Source organism: Silene latifolia, chromosome 1 (genome assembly GCF_048544455.1).
Source record: "Silene latifolia isolate original U9 population chromosome 1, ASM4854445v1, whole genome shotgun sequence".
NCBI classification, from domain to species: Eukaryota; Viridiplantae; Streptophyta; class Magnoliopsida; order Caryophyllales; family Caryophyllaceae; genus Silene; species Silene latifolia.
In genome coordinates this window covers 79,911,274-79,937,339 of record NC_133526.1, presented here as the reverse complement: position 1 = coordinate 79,937,339, position 26,066 = coordinate 79,911,274, and the positions used below count along the sequence as shown (strand labels likewise).

At 37.0% G+C, this 26,066-nt stretch overlaps 1 protein-coding gene across 2 annotated transcripts in view; it reads right to left on the bottom strand.

Moving 5' to 3' along the window:
* Positions 1 to 25,245, bottom strand: part of LOC141607016 (uncharacterized) — a 269,164-nt gene extending 243,919 nt beyond the window's left edge. For both annotated transcript variants that reach the window (XM_074426396.1, XM_074426403.1), the window contains exon 1: positions 25,233 to 25,245. The gene's annotated coding sequence lies outside the window, so the exon portion shown is untranslated. The remainder of the gene's footprint in view (positions 1 to 25,232) is intronic.
* Between the last annotated feature and the right edge of the window lie 821 nt (positions 25,246 to 26,066).

Genomic DNA, 26,066 nt, shown 5'->3' with positions numbered 1-26,066 from the left:
TACTAATCACGTGAAGGAATAGGGTTTCGGAGACTCTTTGGAAGTGAATCTCGGAAAGATATAAAAAAGATACGTAAATCATGCAAAGAAGGGCCTGGGAAAAGGCGCAGCAGCCACTGCGTCTCTTGGAAGAGGCGCAAAGACGCCGTTGCGTCTATTCCCGGAGGTTTCCTCCGCTTAAGAAAGATTTCCGTGTTTAAGTTATGGTAGGACGGAATTAATTCGATTATCTTTAATATCTTATGTAAATATTACGGGATATTATTTGCCAAAAGATAAAATTTGAGAAATATGGAATAGAAATATAGGAACATTCGAACATTCGACTCGGGATTTAACAAACTATCAAAGCAAATGGCGACGGTTTTTGACCCGGACTCCGAATATACTCTAATTACTGCCAAAACGACCGTATCAGGACGTAGATGACAACTAAGAGGTCGACATTTATATTTGAGCAATCACTTGACGATAATCTTACGAACTGTCACTAATCGTTCCGCGAACCAAACATGCGGCCCAATCATCACCGGGTGGTTTGCGAGAGGTGCAGAAACGAGGTGTCTACAGAGCCCCCACTTTGACTGAGGCTTGGATAAGGCGAAAGTCAAAGTATAGCCATCAGGTCAATCGAAGATTACAACCTGACGACTATGGCGACGCGAGGCGGCTCAAGGGGTCTGAGCCAAGGACCTGTCGTCGGGAACATTTTAGAGTCTGTCGACTATCGGGGAGGGTCGTTTAAAGTCCATTAGACTACGTAAGGAGGCTCGCCAGCCATAAGAAGAGACCATACCTGAGACTTCTTTCTCGAGATCCTTCCGGGGGTGCATAGGAGCTAAGGTTAAGCGGTAAGACCTAAAAGATATGTAAAGATTGTGCTAGGGTGTGGGGCCCTAAGGAAAGCATCGACGGGAAGAAGGCCAAATATAAGTTCAACTTAAGGGGTAATCAAGGTTTGGGTGTAGGAACTCTAAGGAAAGGTGATCCTAAAGGAATATGATCCTAAAGGGAAAAAAGGTGATCCTAAAGGAATATGATCCTAAGGGTAGAAGGTGATCCTAAGGAATATGATCCTAAGGGAAAAGGTGATTTTAAAGGAATATGATCCTAAGGGTAGAAGTGTATGAACTCTAGGGAGTTTGGGAATTTAAAAGAAGCTAGGTATGGGTATATGATTCTAAAAGGACGGCTGGTATGAGAACTTAAAGGCTTGTGAACCTAAGAGGTTTTGGGATCCTAGGGTTAAGTTTAGGAACTAACGGGTTACTAATTCTTGTTTTAAACGCGTGCGTTTAAGCTTTCTGAGGTATGAGAACTCCAAAAGAATTTATGGGTTTATGAACCTAAGGATGTTGGGATCTAAGAATCTAGGGGTAAGAATCCTAACTTTGGGTTTACGAACCTAAGGAAGGAGGCTTTGGTTTGGGAACTTCTGGAGAACGACACCTTTGCCGAACTCCGTGAGGAAACAATAATATTGAGGGTAGCAGGACGTCGGTAGAAACTACTGGGGAATCTGCTTGTGTCGGTCTCAAGCGAACTCTGGCAAAAACTTGAGGTTGAATCTGCTTGCGTCAGTCTCAAGCGAACTCTTGTTGGGGAATATATTGACGATCAGGAACATCTTGATCGCCATGGAAAAAATCTTGAGTGAGCAATACTGCAAAATACTGCTGCACTGGGGAGAATGAAGACTTGGGCGAAGCCCCTAGTCGGAGCGAGCACTGCTTTTGATACTTACCTGCATGGTTAGTAGCCACACAAGAATGCAATCTAGTATATGCACGTAAGCGGTTATCACATGGACCTCGAATGAGGAAACACATAGGTTTTGCAAAAGTTGTTTCTTTTTAAAAGTCGTTTAAAAACTTGTTCAAAGAAGTTTGTCGTTTGTAATGCGTTATGCATATTCAAAGGGCTTAGGACATAGTTCTTGACATGACACAGACCTACTAGGACACGACACAAAATGTAGACTTAGGTTTGACTGACGCGACACTAACCTAGATTTGACGCGACACAGGGATGACCTTGACAGACTTCTTTTAAGTATGCGCAACCCCTAGACAAGTGTGGGTGACAATGCGTATCAGTTCCAAAGGTAGAATAAGAATTTCAAGAATGATGAAGGCATATAAAGGTAAGGCATGAGCCATGGACCATTTGTCTAGTAGGACTTGTTTCACCACCGTTTGCTGTAAAAGAGACCCCTCTTGAGGCACGATGACTTGGAGAATCGATCCAAGACCTTTGTCATTGTCTGGACCGAGTACTAGCTAGACTTAGAGGAATAAAGGAAGGGTGGCATCTTGGAAGAGAAGCCCCCAGGATGAGAAGATGACTCTGGACTTTGGTAAAAAAAAGGCTGGGCGACAATAAGGAGCCCCCAGTATAGAGGTGTTGATTATAGAAGGGATGTTAATTTGAAAATTGGGATGGTTGATAATTGAGGTTGGAAGTTGATGGTTGAGATTGAAAGTTGGGAGTGGGGATGGTTGTGTTCTTGAGGACTGCCTACGTATTCACGTGAAGTGAAATTAAACCAGATCGTAGTTCTGAGGTTTGGTTAATTTTGTTTGGGTGTTGTGGTTGTATCCTTCTTGCGTAAGAAAGGACTGCCTACGTATCCACCTGAAGAGGTGAAATCAAACCATGCTCGTAGTTCAAGTGTGTGCCTAAGCTAAGTTGTTAGGACCTTAAAGTGCATGGGTCAGGAGAGTATATTCCTTTGGTGACTCGAAGAATCGATTTGAGATAACTCCCTCTGATCATAGACCAAAGAGGTATAATTAAGTTTGTAAAACTTTCCTTGTCATGTGAGCACACTTAGTGGACCCTAAGGATGAATATGGGTATGTACCGTTCTGGGTAGCAAAGTATTGAAGACTCCGTGTATGGGTCAAGGTGAAACTGGATTGGATGTTTGGAATGTGGAGCTTGGACATAAGAGGCTTTGATGAACAAATCTCTGGAGCTTTGATTTTGTGGAGTTAAGGCTTTATGGGATTATGGCTTGTAATGTGGCTTGGACATGGAGTCTCTTGGCTTGATATAGCCTGAGCACATAAAGGTAGGTTAAAATGACGTGGGTTCAAGTTTCCATGTCTTGGCCCTAAAGGATGGGTATATTTGACGAGCTTGAGAGGATCCTCAAAATTCCTAACTATCTCCCTGTAACGGTCTCGAGAAGGACTTAGGGTGTGTGATGTGTGAAAGGCTAAATGAGGGTGCTAGCTGACCATCTTCATCGATGTTTTCGATTCAATATATAGACTTCAATAGTGTTCCGTATTTGATTTCATGGTTGTTCTTGATTCAGTTTCAGATTCTTGGTCGATTTTTTTTTTGAGGATGAATTTGATCTTGGGTATCGACATTGACTTGCTTGATTGAGCCTTCTTCTTTTGACTCTTTTGTCTTGGATTACAGGCATAATTGCGGCCTTGGATATTGACCTCAGTGTCTCTTAATTGAGCCTTTGTCTTTGATTATGGCTCGCATCATCTTGGATTAGCTTGCTACCATGGATTTGGGTCAGACTAGCACCTTTTGATGTGAAATGGGTTGGTCTTTAGTAAACAGGGGTTGTTTGTTGTGGGGAATGGGCTTGCCTTCCGTCATGGATCACTAACAAGGAGATGGTCTGGATTCGTCCTAGAATCTCTTGAGATAGGCTCGTCCTAGACTAGGGTTATATTGTGGTTTCTATTGCCAGACATGGAATAGGTAAGAAAAGAACACGGAGTTTCAGGTCCTCTACAACATAGAACGGAACATCATCTAAGTGTACTCACATTGACTGTCGTACGTTGTTGTTGTTCATTTTAAAAATGTCTCAAATCAATTCTTGTTGTCACAGGAAAAGGGGTAGAGGAAGAGATAGAAGAATATGTGGATTGAAAAGTGTACTTTTATTGAAATGATTAATGAATGTATTTAACATAGACTCGAGAAGACATGTGACTCGTGGGACAGCCCCCAGGTTGTCACTAGAAATGAAGAAAGGCACTAGAACAAAATATGAGATAGAAGGCCTAAGACTCGGACTCGGACCCAGACTTTGACTCGATCTTAGATCTAGACTCGTAATCATCGGCCCATGATTGAACATTTTCTCTTCCAGCAACTGGCTTCGGCATCTGACTTTGAGCATTCACCCATTTGAGCACCTCATCCTCATCATTGGGAACATTGGAAGGATAATAGTCAAGAAGAGTTTCTTGATATTTGGTATATCCATGAGGATTGCCTAAGCTACGTTGTGGGTTAAAAGTAGAGAGAGACAATTTCCCGTTTTCGATCATATCCTGAATGACATGTTTTAATTTGTAACATTTCTCTGTATCATGCCCTTTGCCTCTATGGTATTTGCAGTAGGCATTCTCATCCCAGAACTTGGATTTTCTTTCGGGTTCGGGAGTAGGTCCAATGGGCTTCAACATTCGTCGCTCCATGAGTCTCTGAAGGGCATCGGTGTATGTAATACCAATGTTGGTAAATTCCCTAGGAGGTGTGCCTCTATTTTCGGAAGCCTTTGTAAATGACCCTGGAGGGTTGTTAGATTTCTTTGATGAAGGCTCCATGAGGTTGCCTTTGTAGATTCCGATTCTTGGATGAGAAGAACCAGGAACAGGTCGCTCACTTATTGCTTTCTCCTCGAGACCATGAAGTTGAGGGTTTGTCTGGACATTCTTTATCTTGAAAGGTTGGGCACCAAGCTTCTTACCCATTTCAGCAAGCTGGTTCTCTATGTTGGAAAGTCGAGAGTTTAGGATATCAATGGCTCCTTCTATTTTGGAGAATTTATTGTCAAAGGCCCTGGAAAGCATGAGCATTCCATTTTGGATATCGTCGTCTTCAAGCACGTTGATTTCTTTGTCATCACGAGGATCGAGGAGATGAGAACAATCCAGGAATGATTCTTCATTATGTTTAGTGATATTGGAACCAAGAGGGTCGGTCTTCTTGGATTGGCCGACAGAAGGTGGCTAAGGAAGCTTGCCCTCTTCGATCATATCTTGGATGGTGTGTTTCAAGAGAAAACACTCTTCGATATCATGACCTCTACCTTGGTGATATAAGCAGTATTTGTTGCCCTTCCAGAGGTTCACCTGTTTCTCCAAAGGTGGATCCGGAGTCGGACCTATTGGATGTAGCTTGCCTTGGGCAGAAAGTCTCTTCAAAGCATCGGCATAAGACATGCCTAAATCGGTAAGCACCCTTTGATGCCTCCCAGGTTTCATTTCAGCTGTTTTCGGCTTTCTAGGACGATGGTTATTGCAAGAGGTAAGCTTCGGATGACCTAGACTAGAGGTTTCTCTAGATGGCGTGTTCTTTTCCACCATTCCATTTTCAAGGGTGAGGACGCGAATGCTCAAATTTTCCACTGTAGCTTGAACTCGTAGGACCATGGCATAAATGTCTTGCAGAGACATGGTGATTGTGGCTTGAGCTCCTTCGTGACCTTGTTGATTGACAGAACTTGCCGGATTCCTACTCGACAGAAATGACGCGCATTACAACTCGATTCGACATGGGATCACGCATACCAAGGCAACAAACAAAGGAAGGGACAAGATGACACGTCTAAACTTGACTTGTGAATTCGTGAAATGTCGTGAGCGACTTCTCGTGTTTGAATTCACGGTGCTTGACTTTAATTTAGACTCGAGTGTTGACTTTGACAGAGTGATGTTTATGTGATTGACCTTATTGACGGGATTGATAACACGTGTTGATTCTGGACTCGAGGTTTGCTTATAGGTGTTAAGAAGACTATTGTAGTTTAGACTCAAATATGAGGCTCATTGAGACTCGTGTGTTGAGCCTCGGAACGTGTGACTCGAGTGTTTAGATCCTAACTGAATTGGGGTAGGGTGTCCAAAATGACGGCGTGACGCCTCAGGACTTGACTTGAATGTTGAAAAGACCCAAAATGTAAAGGAAGACGGGTTTGTAACTTGACAGAGTTCCGACTAGGACATAGTCGGTTGAACTTTGACTCTAACTTAGCCCAATTGAATTTACATATTTACATTTACATGATTTGAAAATCTTTTGATTAAAACATTCTTTTTTCTCTTTTTGGTTTTTTTTTTTTTTTTTTTTTTTTTTTTTTTTTTTTTTTTTTTTTTTTTTTTTTGATCTTTTTTTTTTATTTTGGACTTTCTTTTGCTTTTTTTTTGGACTTTTTTTTTGTTTTTTTGTATTTAGTTTTGAAATGGGTTTGAGGCCCGAAGTTTGACTCGACAAATGGACAGAGTTTTGACTGGGTTTTGCGCTAATCAATGGCCTATATTTTTTTTCGAAATTTTCATTAAAAGAAGGTTTTGATTTTTGCAAAATCGTCATGGTTTTGTTTAGAAATGGTGATCACGTAAGGTACAAACATTCATACAAGCATTATAACGGGATGCTGAGTGCATTTAAAAGGGTTTTGGTTTAAAGGGTAGGTTGCCATACCGAACCATCAAACCCGAAGTCTGTGGAGAGGCTCGTGCCAAACAAGAGTAAGGCCGATTCCTAGTCCATTTCCTCAAGTAGTGAAGGCCCTTGATACAAACAAGAGTAAGCATCATGGTATGGATGACGTCAATCGCTATCCATCCTTAGGTCCAAATAAGAATTAGGACCGTTTAGACGGGACGATTGGTCGAATGGGTTGGGTTGGGCCTAGGAAGGCCGAATTAAACGGTCTAGGAAGACCGAGTTATGAAAACCGACAATTGTCTTGTACAAACTTATTCCCTAACCTTAATCGAGTTTCACCCTAGCTACACGTAAGTGTATATCCCAATGAGTCGCCAAACCGTGGATGCGGGCCGCCACGGGGCGCTTGGTGAAGGGGCTCGAAAACAAGCGTTTGCATTTTGTAAGGAGTCGCCACCAATTTTTATGGGAAATTGGAACCGTTCGAATACCTCGTGTCATGTCAAGACACAAAGTAGTGACATAGACACTAAGCAATCGTTACCCTTAGCATTCTATGTCTAGAATGACTCTCGTGGATGCCAATGAACATGGGTGCTCACGGAGATCTGGAGTAAGGGGTGAGGGTACGTATTAGGAAGCTCTTTTGATCGAACACCTAATCCCGCCCGCCTCGATAGCGGCCTCTACTAATGATTAGGGAATTTATTCGCACTTGATATATCGTCGGCTATATGCATGCAATGCAACATCCATAGATTAATCCTAACATGTGAGAATTTACTAAGTCGGTGAACAACTAATTAGCAAACAATTGATGTCGAAGTTGGATTTTAATGTCGAATTACATGTGAAAACATTCAAGGAATAAAAGAAAAACAATAATTATAAATTACAATAATGAAAATTACAACGATTACATTGGATAGGCGATTTATGTCGAAAATACCTTTAAAACGGATGATTTGATAAAAAGGAATAAAAGAATAGAACACGACAGATCAGAAGGTGATAATACGGATAATAGTAGATTAATACGTAGCTAATTAAACTAGGTCAAGGCAGAAAAGGAGTTCAGAGACAGAACTCATCTGGAACAAAGCAAAAGCACTCTGCGCCCTTTGAAGAAGAAGCGCAGCGATTCTTTGCGTCTCATTTCCAAGGGTGAGTTCGGGCCGTGTGAAGCGAATCGCAAACCGTTAATGTTAATTGGTAAATTAATGGATTGATTGCGATTTTAGACTCGGATGAAAGTTATTAGCAGATTATTTACATATGATTGAGGTCATAAAACAGTAAAACATGGATGAGACGGAAATAAACGGATTAGTTATGTGAAGGGTCGATGTTAATGAATGATTAATTAAACTAACTAACTAAACAAATTATTAACTAAACATGATGAATTAACGACGGATTAATGACTAAACAGGTGAAAATATATCAACAATGAATTTAAACTCAATATGAACGAATTGAATCTCTAAAACTCGAATTGAATTTAATGACGAAAAACCCGCAAATATTGATTATTTGGGATTTGAGTCGGATTTATGACAATTAAAACATGTTAATGATGATGGTTAATATACATATGAATTATTAAACTATCATGATGAAGAATTAACGCATTTAACAAAACAAAAGAAATAAATTTGATACAAATTACAGAGGACGGAGGAAGAAGAAAAGAAGCGAGAAGCTGGCGGCCTCACGAAGAGGCGCAGCAGTGTGCGCGCTCCTTCAAAGAGGCGCAGCGGTTGCTGCGTCTTTTCTCGACGTCTGTCTCACCGGAAATCCGCAAAAAGGTTTTAAAGACGGTTTTAGAAATCGGTTTTAATGAGGTACTTTCGACATAAACCTTACAATTGTTATACAATAATAAAAAAACAATAAATAAAAGAGAGATTAATACACCCTCAGACTTACATGTTGACGGAACGAGAAGAACTAAGAAGATCGATTAGTGATGCTCGACGCGAATGCAAGGAAAGAGTGCCCTCGAAAGAGGAAAACGATTTAACAAGTTGATTAATTAGATTGATTGAGTGTAGTGGTCAAATTGGTCGGTCATGCAACGGAGAGGTGGTACCGGAAGATCCGAGCTTACGTGGTCGGAAGTCCAAGCACGTAGGCGCCAATTAGTAAGAACGAAGTCTAGAATGCAAAGGGAGAAGAGAAGGGCGGACACTCGCGTGAGAAATATGAGGAACGAAGGCTCCTATTTATACTAATCACGTGAAGGAATAGGGTTTCGGAGACTCTTTGGAAGTGAATCTCGGAAAGATATAAAAAGATACGTAAATCATGCAAAGAAGGGCCTGGGAAAAGGCGCAGCAGCCATTGCGTCTCTTGGAAGAGGCGCAAAGACACCGTTGCGTCTATTCCCGTGAGGTTTCCTCCGCTTAAGAAAGATTTCCGTGTTTAAGTTATGGTAGGACGGAATTAATTCGATTATCTTTAATATCTTATGTAAATATTACGGGATATTATTTGCCAAAAGATAAAATTTGAGAAATATGGAATAGAAATATCCGGAACATTCCGAACATTCGACTCGGGATTTAACAAACTATCAAAGCAAATGGAGACGGTTTTTGACCCGGACTCCGAATATACTCTAATTACTGCCAAAACGACCGTATCAGGACGTAGATGACAACTAAGAGGTCGACATTTATATTTGAGCAATCACTTGACGATAATCTTACGAACTGTCACTAATCGTTCCGCGAACCAAACATGCGGCCCAATCATCACCGGGTGGTTTGCGAGAGGTGCAGAAACGAGGTGTCTACATAGTTTTTCATTTGTTGCTTCCTTCTAATAGCACTATACTTGATGATCCTAATCTATGGCATGCTAGACTTGGACATATTGGCCAAGATAGGATGAATCGATTAGCTAGAGAAGGTCTTTTAGGACCTTTAGCTAAAGTAAACCTATCTACTTGTGAGTCTTGCTTAGCAGGTAAAGCTACTAGAAAACCGTTTGGCAAGGCTATGAGAGCCACCACACCTCTCCAATTGATTCATTCTGATATTGTGGACCAATGAATGTAAGAGCTAGGCATGGCGCAAGTTATTTTATCACTTTTACTGATGATTATTCACGCTATGGCTATGTCTATTTGATATCTCACAAATCGGAAGCATTAAATTGCTTTAAACGTTTTTTGAATGAGGTTAAGAATCAATTAGACAACACAGTAAAAACCCTGAGAACTAACAGGGGGCATGAATACTTGTCTGACATGTTCAAAGAGTTATGTGAAGACAAGGGAATAACTAAAAAACTAACCATTCCAGGTACTCCGCAACAAAATGGTGTTGCAGAGAGAAGGAATAGGACCTTACTCGACATGGTTCGTTCTATGATGGCGCAAGCAAATCTTCCAATTTCATATTGGGGTGATGCTCTATTGACTGCGGCCTATATTCTTAATCGCGTGCCTTCTAAATCCGTGACTTCTACTCCCTATGAATTATGGAAAGGCTATAAGCCTGACTTAAGCAACTTGCGACCGTGGGGGTCTGCAGCTTTTGTTCACTCCACTTCTCATGAACATGGGAAGGTGGGCCCTAGAGGTAAAAAGTGTATCTTTATAACATATCCTGAGAATTCTAAGGGATATGTTTTTATAGGACAAAACTCAGATGGAGTATTTACGGAGATTGAGTCACGAGATGCCACATTCTTGGAAAACGATTTTCCTAGCAAAGGTGTAGCTACCAAGGATTTCCAGTTATTTGAACTTGAAGATCCTTAGCATATCTCACACACTCCGCTATTGAGAGATGGAAACATTAGCGTCCCTGAGGATAGTGGGAGTGGTGAGGCAATTGAGACAACTCGTGTGGAGTTGGATCAAGAACCTCGAAAAAGTGCTCGAGGGAGAATTCCTCGACGTCGTTTTGACATAGAGGATGAAGCATGTATAGTAGCTAATTCTGAAGTAATTATGGCTACTTCTGACGACTTGGACGAACCTTCTTCCATAAAAGAAGCTTTGTCAAGTCCCCATGCTAGGCAATGGATGAATGCAATGAAAGAGGAAATGGAGTCTATGAGAGATAACCAAGTCTGGGATCTGGTAGATCTTCCGCCAGGTCGAAAGACCATTGGCAATAAATGGGTCTTAAAGATCAAGAGGAAGGCGGATAATTCCATTGAACGATTCAAAGCTTGCCTAGTGGCAAAGGGATTCACCCAAAAGGAGGGGATTGACTATGATGAAACTTTTTCTCCTGTAGTAAGGTTTGCATCAATCCACCTCATTCTAGCCATAGTAGCACACATGGATCTAGAGCTCCATCAAATGGATGTGAAAACTACCTTTTTGCATGGGAAAATAGATGAAGACATCTATATGGAACAACCTAGTGGCTTTATATTCGAGGGCCAAAAGCGCAAAGTTTACAAGCTCAAAAGATCCATATATGGCTTAAAGCAAGCATCTGAGCAATGGAACATTCGGTTCCACGAAGCTATTTTATAAGATGGTTTTACCATGCTAGAGGAGGATCATTGTGTGTACATCGCTCAAGGGATCACACAAAAGTTTCGTAATTCTAACATTATATGTTGATGATATCTTGTTGGCTGGAAATGATAAGGAGATTCTTGAGGCAACTAAAGGTTGGCTCGCAACTAACTTTGAGATGAAAGATTTGGGTGAGGCGGATTATGTACTCGGTGTTAAAATTGTTAGAGATAGGTCTAAGAGACTCATTGGACTCTCTCAAGAGACATATATTAACAAAGTGCTAGAAAAATACCGAATGCATGACTGTAAGGCAATTGACACTCTTGTTGATAAGAGCCTTAAGTTGAAACTTGATATGGGCCCTCAGACTCCAGAGGAGAAAGAGAAAATGTGTAACACCCCTGATTTTCGGCTAAATTAAAATCTAACTTTCACATATAAAGCACGTCGAAATATAGAGATATTATAATTAATATACAAAGTATCTTATTACAAATCCTTTTAAAAATAAAAAAATGGAACCAAAACTTTATAAAGTCGTTAATAAAAATCTTCTCTTGAAATAAAAATCCTTTTGAACAGCAGGGAAAGACCTGAAAACAAAACCAGAAGACAGAAAGGACTACCCCCATGACGAGTAGCCCCGAAGGGAGAAAACACGTCAGCCGGAAAGCTGAGTAATAGATAATATCTCAATATAAGCAGCTTAATTTTTGGTCATGGCGTGGAAACAAGTACACATAAAAATAAAAATAAACACATGGAATAATAAAAACACTCCCCGATAACTAATCAGACAAACTCCTTTCTATTTCCATTATATACCACACTCTCTTATTCCAATAGTTAACCAAGTCTCATCTCATTACTCCGTCTCACTCATTACTCTATCTCACAATATAATAATCCAATGTAACAATGTATCGTATTCTCATCGTCGACCCTAAGACAAAGACAAGGAGTGAGTGAACTGGCGGAATAAAAACGCGAAACAATATTTCCATCTCAATATCGATTTCAACTCAAATAACTCAATAACCAAGGTCGCTCTAGACCGTAAACATAACTCGGCACAATGGCCCCATAACTCAAAACCAGTAACCAATATTCATCTCAATTTCAATATCGATATTGTCAAATATTCTATTAAAGGAATTGCTCAACACTTAGAGTAAAACTCTAAACTACTCACCCACGAGTCAATGTCAAAGAAAACGATAATAAAAAAACGATTCAATCTCAATAATCAACCTCACGCTTGACAACGAAGGCTTACTAATGAAAATAGCAAAGTTCAATCCTCAATATTACTCACCACAATAATAAACGTGCACTTGCACTTGACTAATTTTCTTATTATTCAGTATGCATAAACTAACTCATTCAAATCCATTGATCCTCGTTATAATCCATTATTCATAATGGAGTAAGTTTCTCACTTAAGGAGCCGGTACCAATAACATCTATTCCGAACCATCGCAAATTTAGTACCGGTATACCTATCTCGTACAACTCAATTACCTAAGTTTACATCCTCGTAATTCAACCCATCTCACAATCAATATAAAATAGTAGGATAGAAAACAAAATATTATAACTACCGATAAAATTAATAATCACAATTATAACAGATAATCACCTTGTCATCAAAGTCGATGAATACAAACAAATAGCACAAGATCAAGCAACCCCGAACAATAATATAATAATAGGATCGGTAGAATCGTGTTACCTAATATCGAAAAATAGTACGGAGCATCCAAATAATAGTCTCTAATGGTAAATTATATCCTACTCCCAGGGGTAGGGAGCATGATACTCTCATGGTAGTTATAGAGGAAAAAAATAAAAAAATAAAAAAATAATAATAATAACTAGTCACTACATCTTCATACAGTACGTACGTACAATAACGTTTGTTCTTCTTTTTCAAATTACTCAATTTACAAGTTTATTAAAATCTTATCAAATTCATGAAATTCTAATTTTAATCTATTTGTACTCAAATTTATCAAGTTTATGAATCATAATCATCAAAATAAATCATCATATTCATTGAAGTTAAAGTGAATATAATTGTGTCTTAAGGTGAATATCACATTAAGTTACATATATTCATCAAATTACCCTATCATATTCACTAAACTCAAAATGAATATAATAGTGTCTTATATGATGAATATCATAGTACCTAATACATATTCATTATGTTACACTATCATATTCACTAAACTGAAAGTGAATATAATAGTTATATATGATGAATATCACACTAGATAACATATATTCATCAAATTAAATTACCATATTCACTAAATTGAAAGTGAATATGATAGTATCATATGATAAATATCACGCCCAAAATCACAAATTTAACCATGAATAATGAAAGAGAAAACGGAAAAATTCAATTCAATTAATAGTATATGCGATTTTTAGGGGTTTTAACGTAATTTCAACACTTACCTGATAAAATAATGGATCAAAATAGAAAACGAGATTAGAAAACTAATAGGATGGATGAAAAATTAAATTTGTGCATAATTTATTTGGTGAATATAGAAGCTGTAGATTTGCAATAGGAAAAAGAATGGTTATTTATTGTGGATGGTAACCGCTTAATAGTGGGGATGTTGGGAGTTTTTATTTTTTATTTTTATCTTTTTTTAATAGGGGGAGTATGAAGTACCCTACACCCAGGTGTAAGGTATAAGAATTGGTCTCTAATCCACTATTGATGATTATGGAGGATGAGTGTAGCAGAATAAGGGTTTTTATGGAGGAAAGCTAATCTACTATAAAGCGGTAGGAAATTCACGGAAGAAAGCCATAACGAAAGAGTAATATGGTTTTATAAGGAGAGATAAATACCATAGTTATTAGGTTATATAATACTATTAGCTAATAAGTGGACAAGTTGGACTCTTAACAAAAACTAGTAAAGACACGGCGAACTAACTAAGGCCCAAAGAATGACGGCTTAGTCATAATTATTTCTCACATTGAAATATTTAATAAGTGTTTAAAATAATTAAATATAACAACTTAGTCATAATTATTTCTCACATTGAAATATTTAATAAGTGTTTAAAATAATTAAATATAACCCTCCTTTGGGCCTTAGTTAGTTGGCCGTGTCTTTACTAGTTTTTGTTAAGAGTCCAACTTGTCCACTTATTAGCTAATAGTATTATATAACCTAATAACTATGGTATTTATCTCTCTTTATAAAACCATATTACTCTTTCGTTATGGCTTTCTTCCGTGAATTTCCTACCGCTTTATAGTAGATTAGCTTTCCTCCATAAAAACCCTTATTCTGCTACACTCATCCTCCATAATCATCAATTATTATTTGGATGCTCCGTACTATTTTTCGATATAAGGTAATACGATTCTATCGATCCTATTATTATATTATTGTTCGGGGTTGCTTGATCTTGTGCTATTTGTTTGTATTCATCGACTTTGATGACAAGGTGATTATCTGTTATAATTTTGATTATTAATTTTATCGGTAGTTATAATATTTTATTTTCTATCCTACTATTTTATATTGATTGTGAGATGGGTTAAATTACGAGGGTGTAAACTTAGGTAATTGAGTTGTACGAGATAGGTATACCGGTACTAAATTTGCGATGGTTCGGAATAGATGCTATTGGTACCGGCTCCTTAAGTGAGAAACTTACTCCATTATGAATAGTGGATTATAACGAGGATCAATGGATTTGAATGAGTTAGTTTATCCAAACCGAATAATAAGAAAATTAGTCAAGTGCAAGTGCACGTTTATTATTGTGGTGAGTAATATTGAGGATTGAACTTTGCTATTTTCATTGGTAAGCCTTCGTTTTCAAGCGTGAGGTTGATTATTGAGATTGTATCGTGTTTTTATTATTGTTTTCTTTTACATTGACTCGTGGGTGATTAGTTTAGAGTTTTACTCTAAATGTTGAGCAATTCCTTTAATGGAATATTTCACAATATCGATTTTGAAATTGAGCTGAATATTGGTTACTGGTTTTGAGTTATGGGGCCGTTGTGCCGAGTTATGTTTACGGTCTAGAGCGACCTTGGTTATTGAGTTATTTGAGTTGAAATCGATATTGAGATGGAAATATTATTTCGCGGTTTTATTCCGCCAGTTCACTCACCCCTTGTCTTTGTCTTAGGGTCGACGATGAGAATACGATACATGGTTACATTGGATTATTATATTGTGAGATAGAGTAATGAGTGAGACGGAGTAATGAGATGAGACTTGGTTAACTATTGGAATAAGAGAGTGTGGTATATAATGGAAATAGAAAGGAGTTTGTCTGATTAGTTATCGGGGAGTGTTTTTATTATTCTCTGTATTTATTTTTATTTTTACGTGTACTTGTTTCCACGCCATGACCAAAAATTAAGCTGCTTATATTGAGGTATTATCTGTTACTCAGTTTTCCGGCTGACGTGTTTTCTCCCTTCGGGGCTACTCGTCATGGGGGTAGTCCTTTCTGTCTTCTGGTTTTGTTTTCAGGTCTTCCGCTGCTGTTCAAAAGGATTTTTATTTCAAGGGAAGATTTTTATTAAAGACTTTATAAAGTTTTGGTTCCATTTTTTTTATTTTTAAAAGGATTTGTAATAAGAGACTTTGTATATTAATTATAATATCTCTGTATTTCGGCGCGTTTTATATGTGAAAGTTAGATTTTAATTTAGCCGAAAATCAGGGGTGTTACAATTGGTATCAGAGCAACCCTGCGACTGTGTGGTGAGCCTGTGGTCAGGAGTACCCAGGTCACCCATCTAGCGGGGGAGGATTCTGGGCTTGGCTACGGTCAGCCTCCGGGCACAACGAGGACGTAATGTTATTTAAGCGGGGGAGAGTTTGAGAGAAAAAGTTGTCCCACATCGGGAAAGTAAGAGGCTTGTGATATGTTTATAAAGGATTCTACCCAAAACATAGTAACAAGGCCTTGTACTTTTGAGCTTAAGTGAGGAAAAATATGGGTCCAAAGGTGCACACCCATCTTATTGGGTTGTGTTACGACGGTGGTGGGTTGGGTTGTTATAAAATGTCTCGAGTTCCCTACTCCAATGCAGTTGGTAGTCTAATGTATGCAATGATGTGTACAAGGCCTGATATATGCTACGCCGTTGGACTTGTGAGTTGCTATCAAGCGAATCCTGGACTGGCTCATTGGAAAGCAGTTAAGAGGATAATTAGGTACCTTAAAGGAACATCGGACTATATGTTATGTTATCAAGGAAAAGATCTAAGCCTTATTGGATACAACGATGCTGACTGGGCTGGTGATCTCGATGAACGTAAGTCCACATCATGATATGCTTTCTTACTGAATAATGGCGCCATATCTTGGAGTAGTAAGAAGCAATCTTGTATTGCCATGTCAACAATGAAGGCTGAATACGTGGCATGTTTTGCAGCAGTACAAGAAGCAGTTTGGTTAAGACGTTTTGTACGTCATTTAGGTGTTGTCCCTAGTGCAAAAGAGCCCGTGTTGATCTATTGTGACAACATGGTTGCACTAACGTATACAAAGGACCCTAAATATCATGGTAAAACCAAACACATTCAGATTAGGTACCATTATGTTAGAGACATGACAATACGCAAAAAGGTGGTCTTGAACCATATCTCTACTGGTCAAATGGTAGCTGATCCGCTTACTAAGCCGATCGCTAAGGATTCTTTTGTCAAGCATGTAAAATCTCTTGGACTCGTATCGTTGTATTGAGAAATTTGTGATTTCTTGAATGAATAATTTTTTATTCTGGTTGGTTTATCAATAATGTTTACTGAGTACGAATCATAATGTCTGTTGTCCAGAAATAGGCCTTATATTGGCTTACTCACACAAGCAATCGCCTCTAGCGCTGTGAGAGCGAGTAGAGATGAGACCTATCTATATATGGCGCTGAGAGAGCGAGCATACTATAGAAAATTCATAATAGAGGTCGCCTTGGTAAGAGACAAGATGAGACTTATTTGTTACTTTTAAGTCGACGTGGATAGTACCCAATATCCATGAAGCCTATAAAAGCCGAGTAGGAGTATTTACATGGCGCTATTGAGAGTGAGCATGTTAATACTCGAGTTATGCGCACAGTTTGCGAATAAATTGAGACTCGTACGGTGTTTATAGAGATGGACATAGTTTTTAAATATCTCCACCGTAACATGTGTTTCATACCACATGTGCTTTGTCGACCATAAGGAGGTGAGTGAATGGATCCCTGCTTCCTCACTGTGAGAGTCCTAGATCATTAACTTGATCCATTGACACCCTTAAGGACCTCTCAATATGACATGAAGAAAGGTGTTAATGTTAGCTACTCTAGTGCACCACCTATGATCATGAATGATTCGATCTAAAGGGGTGATACTGGGTAAGCAGTTAACTCTTTTCAAAGTGGCATATGTGATGAGGGAAGAATAATTTCATTGCACAATTCACTTATATCTTCCGGCCGGACAGTTATGTCAAGTGGACAAAACTGTAGATATGTTGTGAACAGTAAGAGGATGACATGGTTTCTTAGAGGGATTAAAACATGTTTATTCTGTGCAAAGTAGAAAAATTGTTCTAGGGGGCTATTTATACCATATAATATGTACGTTGTTTTAAAGAGGTTGATGTCTCCATTCTGGCCATTATCGGGTTTCTAGTTTGGAGCTCCCAAATGCAGGTGTAAGCGTTGGTCGCACGACTCATTAACCTGTATGAACTTATCTTGTGATATTGTTGCTCCTTATGTGTGAGTGGGTGCTGTTACAGAATAGTCGAATGATCCACCCATGAGTCGGAAATATTTTATTCCGTAGTTTTTCTACAGTTAGTTTGGATAAACTGTGAGTGGCCCATTGTTTGGGACAAATGGACATAGTTTTGTAGAAAAACCATTTGAGACCCATGGTTTATAAGAAACCATGGTCTCCATCCCATGGTTTTATTAGAGAAACCATTGGAGCACACGGTTTTGTTAGGGAAAAACCATGTTCTCCTAGGCCTATAAATAGAAGGCTTTTGGGAGGCATTTGTATCATCCAAAAATCACACAACAAAAATGTATCTTTCTCTACACAAGAGAGAGGAGGTTCTTGGGTTGTGAAGCTATAGGTATTGGTCCTAGTGATCAATATCTAGATCGACGGATTCGTGATACTAGTTTAATATTAAAGTCATCCTGGAGCAATTACTTGGAGGATTCCGCAAGTTCGAGATAGATATTCTACTCTCCCTATTTAGCAAGGTAAGTGACTATATACACCTTGTTGATATCGTCTTAGCTTTACTATTGCTAAGGGCGTGGGAGCCCAGATTGTCTCTCGGCTCCCCACCAATTTCATGTAATCTTTTATTTTTTATGTTAATGAAAGCTGCGCGCATCCCTTTATAATAATAATAATAATAATAATAATAATAATAATAATAATAATAATAATAATAATAATAATAATAATAATAATAATAATAATAATAATAATAATAATAATAATAATAATATTCTCCTCTCATCTCACGTAACAATACATACATACACGACACACGAGTACACACATCTCGAACAATTGTAAAACACAACAAAAGCAAAAGGGGAAAGCAAAGGACGGAAATCTAAGCAAAGGGAAGCCTAGCCGGTCCACCGGCCATCGGTGGTACGACCGGTAGGGAGCCTTCTAGAAACAAAGATGAATTTGATGCGTGGTGTGAGCCGGTTGGGGTGTCGGCAGTCGGTGGGGCGGCGGGACCAATTTGAGATATTGGGAATCGAGGAGTCGACGGCCGGTGGTATGGCCGGCTGGGGATTTTTTGGTTTAAAAGAGGTGAAAATTGCATGAATTTCCAGCCGAAATGGAGAGCGGCGGTCGGTTGACCGGCTGAGAAGCAATTGTTGTAGATTGTCGATGTTGTTGCAGGTGACGGGTTTTGATGGAGAACGGAGCAGCGGTGGATGAATTAAGGCTCAGAGCCGGCTGGTTGTCGTCGTTGCTTGCCGAGGTGCAGGTGATTAGAATGATGGTGAAGGTGGATTTGGCGTCGTGGTTGGCGGTTTGTTGGTGAGGAGGTTGTCGATGGGTGCAACTGGTGCTATTGATGTTGCAGGTGTGAATGGTGGAGAATGGTGGTGTCTCTAGTGTGATGGTGCTACATGGGGCACGCGAAACAGAGCATGGGAGGTTGTGCGAGGCAGGGGAGAGCAGTGTAGTGGTGTATGATGGTGCTCAGACGAGGTTGAATGAATCGGGACTGAAATGGTGATGAAGGTGATGAAGGTGATGAAGGCGGGATGATGGGATTTTGACGGACTGAAGGTGGGAAGATGGTGATGCAGAATTGATGGTGAATGCAGTTTACAAGCAGTACACAGTTGAAAGAGGTCCAACTCAAATAAACTTCCCACATTTGATCAATGCAAGACTTTGTATTTTATGAGTGTCAGTATAGTAGAAGATGCATCTTGACGTTGCAACAGATCCTAGGAGTGCAGTTCAGACCTGAGATGCTGCACCACTGGACAAAAAACCAGTAGGGGTAGGAGCAGATTACAACGCCATTTGATAGGAGCATGCCATGCTGGTGTAGTGTATGTAATTTGGGAAGCAAGGAATCATGCTAGGCATAATGACAGTGTCCTAATGCCTAGAGTATAAGTAAATAATGTCATATGTATGGTGATGCAAAGGTTCTGGAGTATGAATGAAACTCGGCTAAGTGACAGGGAACTACTTTGGCTAGAGATGGTCAAGAGTCAGATATAGTAATTTTTTTTTATTGTTGATTGTGACTTTAGATTAGTAGTTGACGTAACTGGAAAATCCTTATGATGTAAATTGTACTGAATTTTTTGAGCTAATATATACTTAACTTACACAAAAAAAAAAAAACACGACCCGACTCGAACGAGAGAGGTCATTGGTGCGCGAGTCATTGTGCGAGACTATGACGCCCCCACTCTAGTAAGAATCAAGTTTTGACTCGTTTCTTCCATGTTTTGAATCGTGTTATGCATGGTTCATGTTTATAATGTCATAAAGACAATAAATACATGAAATAAGTAAGTTGTTTACACCCTCAAACTTACATGTTATAATGTTTCCGAGGTAGACGACTTTTCAGACGGTTTTCTCGTTATGCGACTACTCGGGATCAAAATGAGTTTAAAAGTGTGCCTTAAAAAAGGATTTTGTTTTGAAAATATGTTGAAAATATGTTGTTTGAAAATATGTTAATTTATGTTGAGCCGGTCGAATGGGTCGGTCGATCGAAAACACGTGTCGATTTCTTGACTTAAGAGGTCAAGGTCTAGAAGTTTAAGGGAGATGTGAGGAGGCGGACTCTCGCGTACCTATAGAGGTGCATATGAGGGGGTAATTATAGAGAAATGTGGGATGGGAAGTCGGTTGAGTTTGCTCGGAGGTTAAAGAGGAAGCCCATTGAGGCGCGAGCAACCTAGTGCCTCAATGGGGTGTCCTCTCCTTTTCGGAAATTTGGATTTTCTCTTTGTTCTAACTAATGTTTTGGTTGGTTGTGTTTTGTGGCTTATGTGATTGCTTAGCCATCTAAGATTTTTTTAAGGTGTTATTTGGGGTGGGTATTTTGCGTGTTTGACTCGAGTTTGACCCGTGTTGAGTCGGGATTTGAATTTTGAGTCGGTTTTTGACCCGAAGTCGGTTTTGACTCTAATTAGTGTCATTTTAATGCAAATGACATGATAAAATCATTTATGGCATTGTTTTAGATGTTCGAGACTGGGTTGACTTAGGTTGTATCAGGTTGCCAGTTTTCGAGTTGGTTTTGGGTTCAAAATCGGTTTTAACTCTAAAAAGCGTTGTTTGAATACAAGTGAAGATAGAAAACCATTTTTGAAATTATTTTTCATATCCGAGTAATGCATTAAACCGTCTCATGTATAGCCAATACATGCTCGCACATCAAAACGCGTTGTAGTCCGATCATCATCAGATGTTTTTTGGAAGGTGCAGATACCGGGTATCTACACATACACTTTCTTTTCATTTGTTGATTCATATTCTATACTCTTACTATGGTTGTACGCATTGCTTTCATTTTTTTAATTGATTTCAGCGCTATGTGTTTAATATTGTCGGGTCTAGCATTAAAATTTCGTCAACTTTCTCCTTTTATTTTCTCAGGCGCATTGAAATTTGAAAATTAGGAAACCTGAGGGGCAATGAAAAGGCATATGCAATAGGGTCTTAAAGTTTGGCGTTCATTTATTACCTATGCATAATAAGAGATTGTAGGGATGCTACGTGACACTCAATTAACTAAGTAACATGCCTTTTTATCTATAAAATCTTATTAAAAGGCTAGCCTCAAAAGGCCACGCAGATAATGCCACGTAGGATAAGGAAAAGCCACTTATGCATTTGCAATGCCACATCTTAATCCGCGTGTCACTCTAATCTATAAAATTTTATTAAAAGGCTACTTAAAACACCTATTAAATGTCACGTCGACATCGACTAAAAGCCACCTAGGATTATAAATGTCACGTAGACATCGACTAAATGCCACCTAGAAATAAATTATTTTTTAGTCCACTCTTTTTTCCTTCTTTAAAAAAAAAACAAAATCGGATTAGTAATCCCTGTTCTTTTACTCCACCCACATATAAATCAACTACATATACAATTTTCAAAATATCATCTTCCCCAATTTTTTTGCCAAAATGCCTTTGGATTGCCGATGTCCACGTTGAAATATATTTCTATCTATACAATATAGTTAAATGACTAGCTAAATCATCTATAAAATACGTACCATTAAAAGATTTAACTTGAGTAGTATTTAATTGTCATGTGACAATTCTCAAAAACCTCCTAATATGCTATGATATTTCATGTCTATTTAAATCTTATAATAATAATAATAATAATAATAATAATAATAATAATAATAATAATAATAATAATAATAATAATAATAATAATAATAATAATAATAATAATAATAATAATAATAATAATAATAATAATAATAATGTAAAAGATGTTTTATTTTTCATTTACTCCACATTTGTTTTTCCTCTTCTCCCATTCATTGTAAGTTCGTAACCTAATTTCAACATTTCATCTTACTCTTGAATTTTTAATGTAAAAGAATGTTATATATATATATATATATATATATATATATATATATATATATATATATATATATATATATATATATATATATATATATATATATATATATATATATATATATATATATATATATATATATATATTTCATCTCTTTAAGTGAAATTACATATTGTTTGTGTATATCTTGGTATTGATTTTTTTTTTTTATGGTTTTTTTATAACATTTCTATTAGTAAATTAAGTCTAACCTCTTTATTTTGTTGTGTTTTATAGGATTCAATATCATGATCTTCTTTGATGTGAACGCTTTATTGTTATGTTGTAAGTTACTACTTTCGCCTATTGTTTATTTTTTCATTTTTTTTATTTGTTTCATCCTTTAATTTTCATATATGTATAGTTTTTATTCTTACCAGCTTTGAGTTCAACATGACAAACAAAACATTATATTTCACCTCATTCATAATTTTTTTTAAAAAATAAAAAATATAAGTTGCAAAAAAAAAATTGATGCAAACTTTTTATCTCCCTCCCATAACTTTTTTTTTTTTGAGAAAAGATCATTATCATTAATAAAAAGTCATACGACATCTACAACATATGCCAAGCTCAATCGGATACAAATCGATTACAACCATAAAAATAAATTCTTGTTCAAAGAACGAAACACTGCAACAGAGTCTCTATCATCGATTCGCCGCAAAAGGCTTTCATCCATAAGAGGGTCTCCGAATCTTCCTTGACGAGTATCCATTTCTTCTGACGTGATTGATTGTAGCCATGAATCGGACAAAATATGTAAAACCATATAACGATCTATAACAACGCTGATCTTCTGCTGACTTATTAGAAAACTGCAAACGAACCAGAAAACGAAAGCTCTCAAACTGAGAGAAGGACACCACCGATAGACGGGGACGGAGCCCTCAGAAAGAGAGACGAAACAAAAACGAAAGCGGAAATTAAACAAAAACATAAAGGAAAATAGATTGCAAACTATTGATTGAAAAATAAAGCAATTTTGGGGCTTACCATCGATTGATGATCGATGGAAGCCCCGTATAATTGATGGAGGCTAGGGTTTTTAGAAAGAGTGTTTTTTTTTTTTAGGGATATCTTAATTAAAAATGTTTGGGGAACATTTAAATTGGAAAAAATATTTTATTAAGAATCAAATTACAATTTTTTTATCAGGAACAATACATTACCATGTAAAGAAATTGAGCCATCCAACGCACCTCCCTCCCATAACTTTGATTATCAATTTAACCTATTTATTTAACTTTATTATCTTCTTAATGATGATCTTTTTGCTTTCCTCTCACAATTATATAACAATAATAATAATTTCCATGTTATTAAAAAAAAATTGGTATATAAAGTACAATATTATAAAAAGGCAAGACTAAATATTTCATTAAGTCATCTCACTAAGCCATGTGTCATAAAATAAATTCATTTTTTATTATCATGTGTCACATGCTTATTAGTAAAAAAATTTAAAAAATATAAAGTCTTAAACATACAAAATAAATTAAAAAAAATTGATTCAAACTTTTTATCTCCCTCTCATAACTTTATTAATCAATTTACCCTATTTATTTAACTTTATTACTTGTATTTAATGACGATCTTTTTGCTTTCCCCTCACTATTATATAACAATCAAAATTTCCATTTTATTTCAAAAATTGGTATGTAAAGTTTACATAGATAACTAGAATATTTTTTAACATTTTTTCTTTATTGTATATTGAATTAATTAGAATCTTATTTTTTATTATTTTTGTGTTTTCAAATTGCAGTAGGATGATACATACTCACATAATTTAAAAATATTACCTTAAGCAACTTTTTATTAGTTGAATATGCAACTCTTTTCACTATGAAGTTTCATGCGGCGGCCCTAAAACGCCATCTATAATCTATACAATCTAATTAAAGAGGTACTTAAAATAACAGATTTAATTAAATTTAACATGGAATTTTAATGTGGCGTGGATTATCAATTTATAGTTACATGACATTGATTTCATTCACTCATCTATAAATAAATCTATACAATTTAATTAAATGGTACCTAAAATGACAAATTTTAATGTGACAAAAGAATGCAAATTTAATAAACTTTTTAGTTTCCTCTCATCTTTATACCTATTAATAATTAATACATTCAACTAATTTAGCATAAACTTTTTAGTTTCCTCTCATCTACAATTTGATTGAAGAAATCAGGGGAGGTTGTCGTTGTTAGTAAGCGATATATGAGATCTGATTTTGATGGTCAGAAAAGATGAAGAAGATTAGGGGTTGGGAGATCTGGTTTTGTTGGTTTACACAAAACGGATCCAGTTGAGTTGGTGTTTTTATGGGCATATGTTAGCCCGTTTTTGTTTGGATGGGGAACGAGCCCATGTGTTTCTGTTCATTGTTTTGGCTCCGTTTTTTTCCTGTTGTATGGACCACTTTTCTCTTTTGATATAATACTTACATTTTATCAAAAAAAAAATGATGAATTTTTGGCTTCCCTCCTCATTTATACTACCTATACACATCACTACTACAGATACAGGCTATAACAACGGTTAAAAACCGTTGTTATATAAAAAAGCGGACGTTGTTAAAGCGTCCGTTGTAAAAGGTTATATAAAAAAGCGGACGTTGTTAAAGCGTCCGTTGTAAAAGGTTTTAACAACGGTTGGTTTTCTTAAGGAACCCGTTGTTAAAACTATTAACAACGGTTTTAAGTATCAAAACCCATTGTGGAAAGTGTGACTCAATTTTGGGGGGAAAGTTATAACAACGGGTTGTAATATACAAAACCGTTGTTATAACTAAACACAACGGGTTGTTTATAAATAACCGTTGTTGTTTGTTTTTAAAAAATAAAAAAAAAATTAAATTAAATATTACTAGATGCATGCATAATTACGGCCCGTTATAATTCCGATGCATGCATTATTACTGCCATCCATGTGCATATGAATGGACAATATGGAATGAGAAGGGTTAGTAATAAGATTTGAAGCAGCAGAGAGATATGATGATGATTATGGCACAACTTCCTAACATATATATTAATTAAAAAACAACTCAAACCACACATTGCTTAGTATAAATACATGCATTATCTCAACTAACATTCCATTATCTCACTATACATCTCCAAACCCTAACAGCTAAAACAAACTTCAAATAAACCCTACTTAATCTTTCAAACAAATTCCAAACTCCATCAACAAAATGAATGATATCATCCTTAAGACTCTTACTATGATCGAGAACAACAACAGTTTCGTCCGCCGGTTGCTCCACATTGAGGAAAGTTTCAGGAGCTACCTTGTGGATGCTCGATCCATACTGAAGGACGCCAAAAAAGATGGCTTGATAGAGCAAAGCAAAGAAATAGCGATTGCGGCTATATGACGATATAGCAATCACGAACGGAACCTCCAAATAGCCAAGGAGGAGAGGACGGATATCATAGAAGAGAATAAGTCTCTCTATGAAAATATAAGAATTGCATTTTTATTAATGTAATTTTTTTTTAATTTATATATATATATATATATATATATATATATATATATATATATATATATATATATATATATATATTAATTATGTTTATCATGCATTCCTCTCTATCATCTTGCTTCTTCTTTGTTTTAGTTTATTTAATTTGTTTTACTAGCTAATTAAGCGAATAATACTTAAAGAAATAACATAATGGTCGATAAAAACACATACATGCAAAAGAAATAATTAGAAAAAGAAAATAATGACGATGAAAGATGATGAAACCAACAGTGACGGTGAGGTTTACCTGATAATTAGAGAAAGTAAGAGACGATGAAATCAACAGTGACGGCGAGAAGATAAAGCGACGATGAGAAAGAGAGAAAGAGACGATGAGAAAGTGTGTGTTTTGTGTTTGTGTTTGTCTGCTGTGTTTGTGTTTGTGTATTAAGGTTTGTGTTTTGTGGCTGTAGCTGATTTGTGTTTGTGTGGTTTATAGTATGGA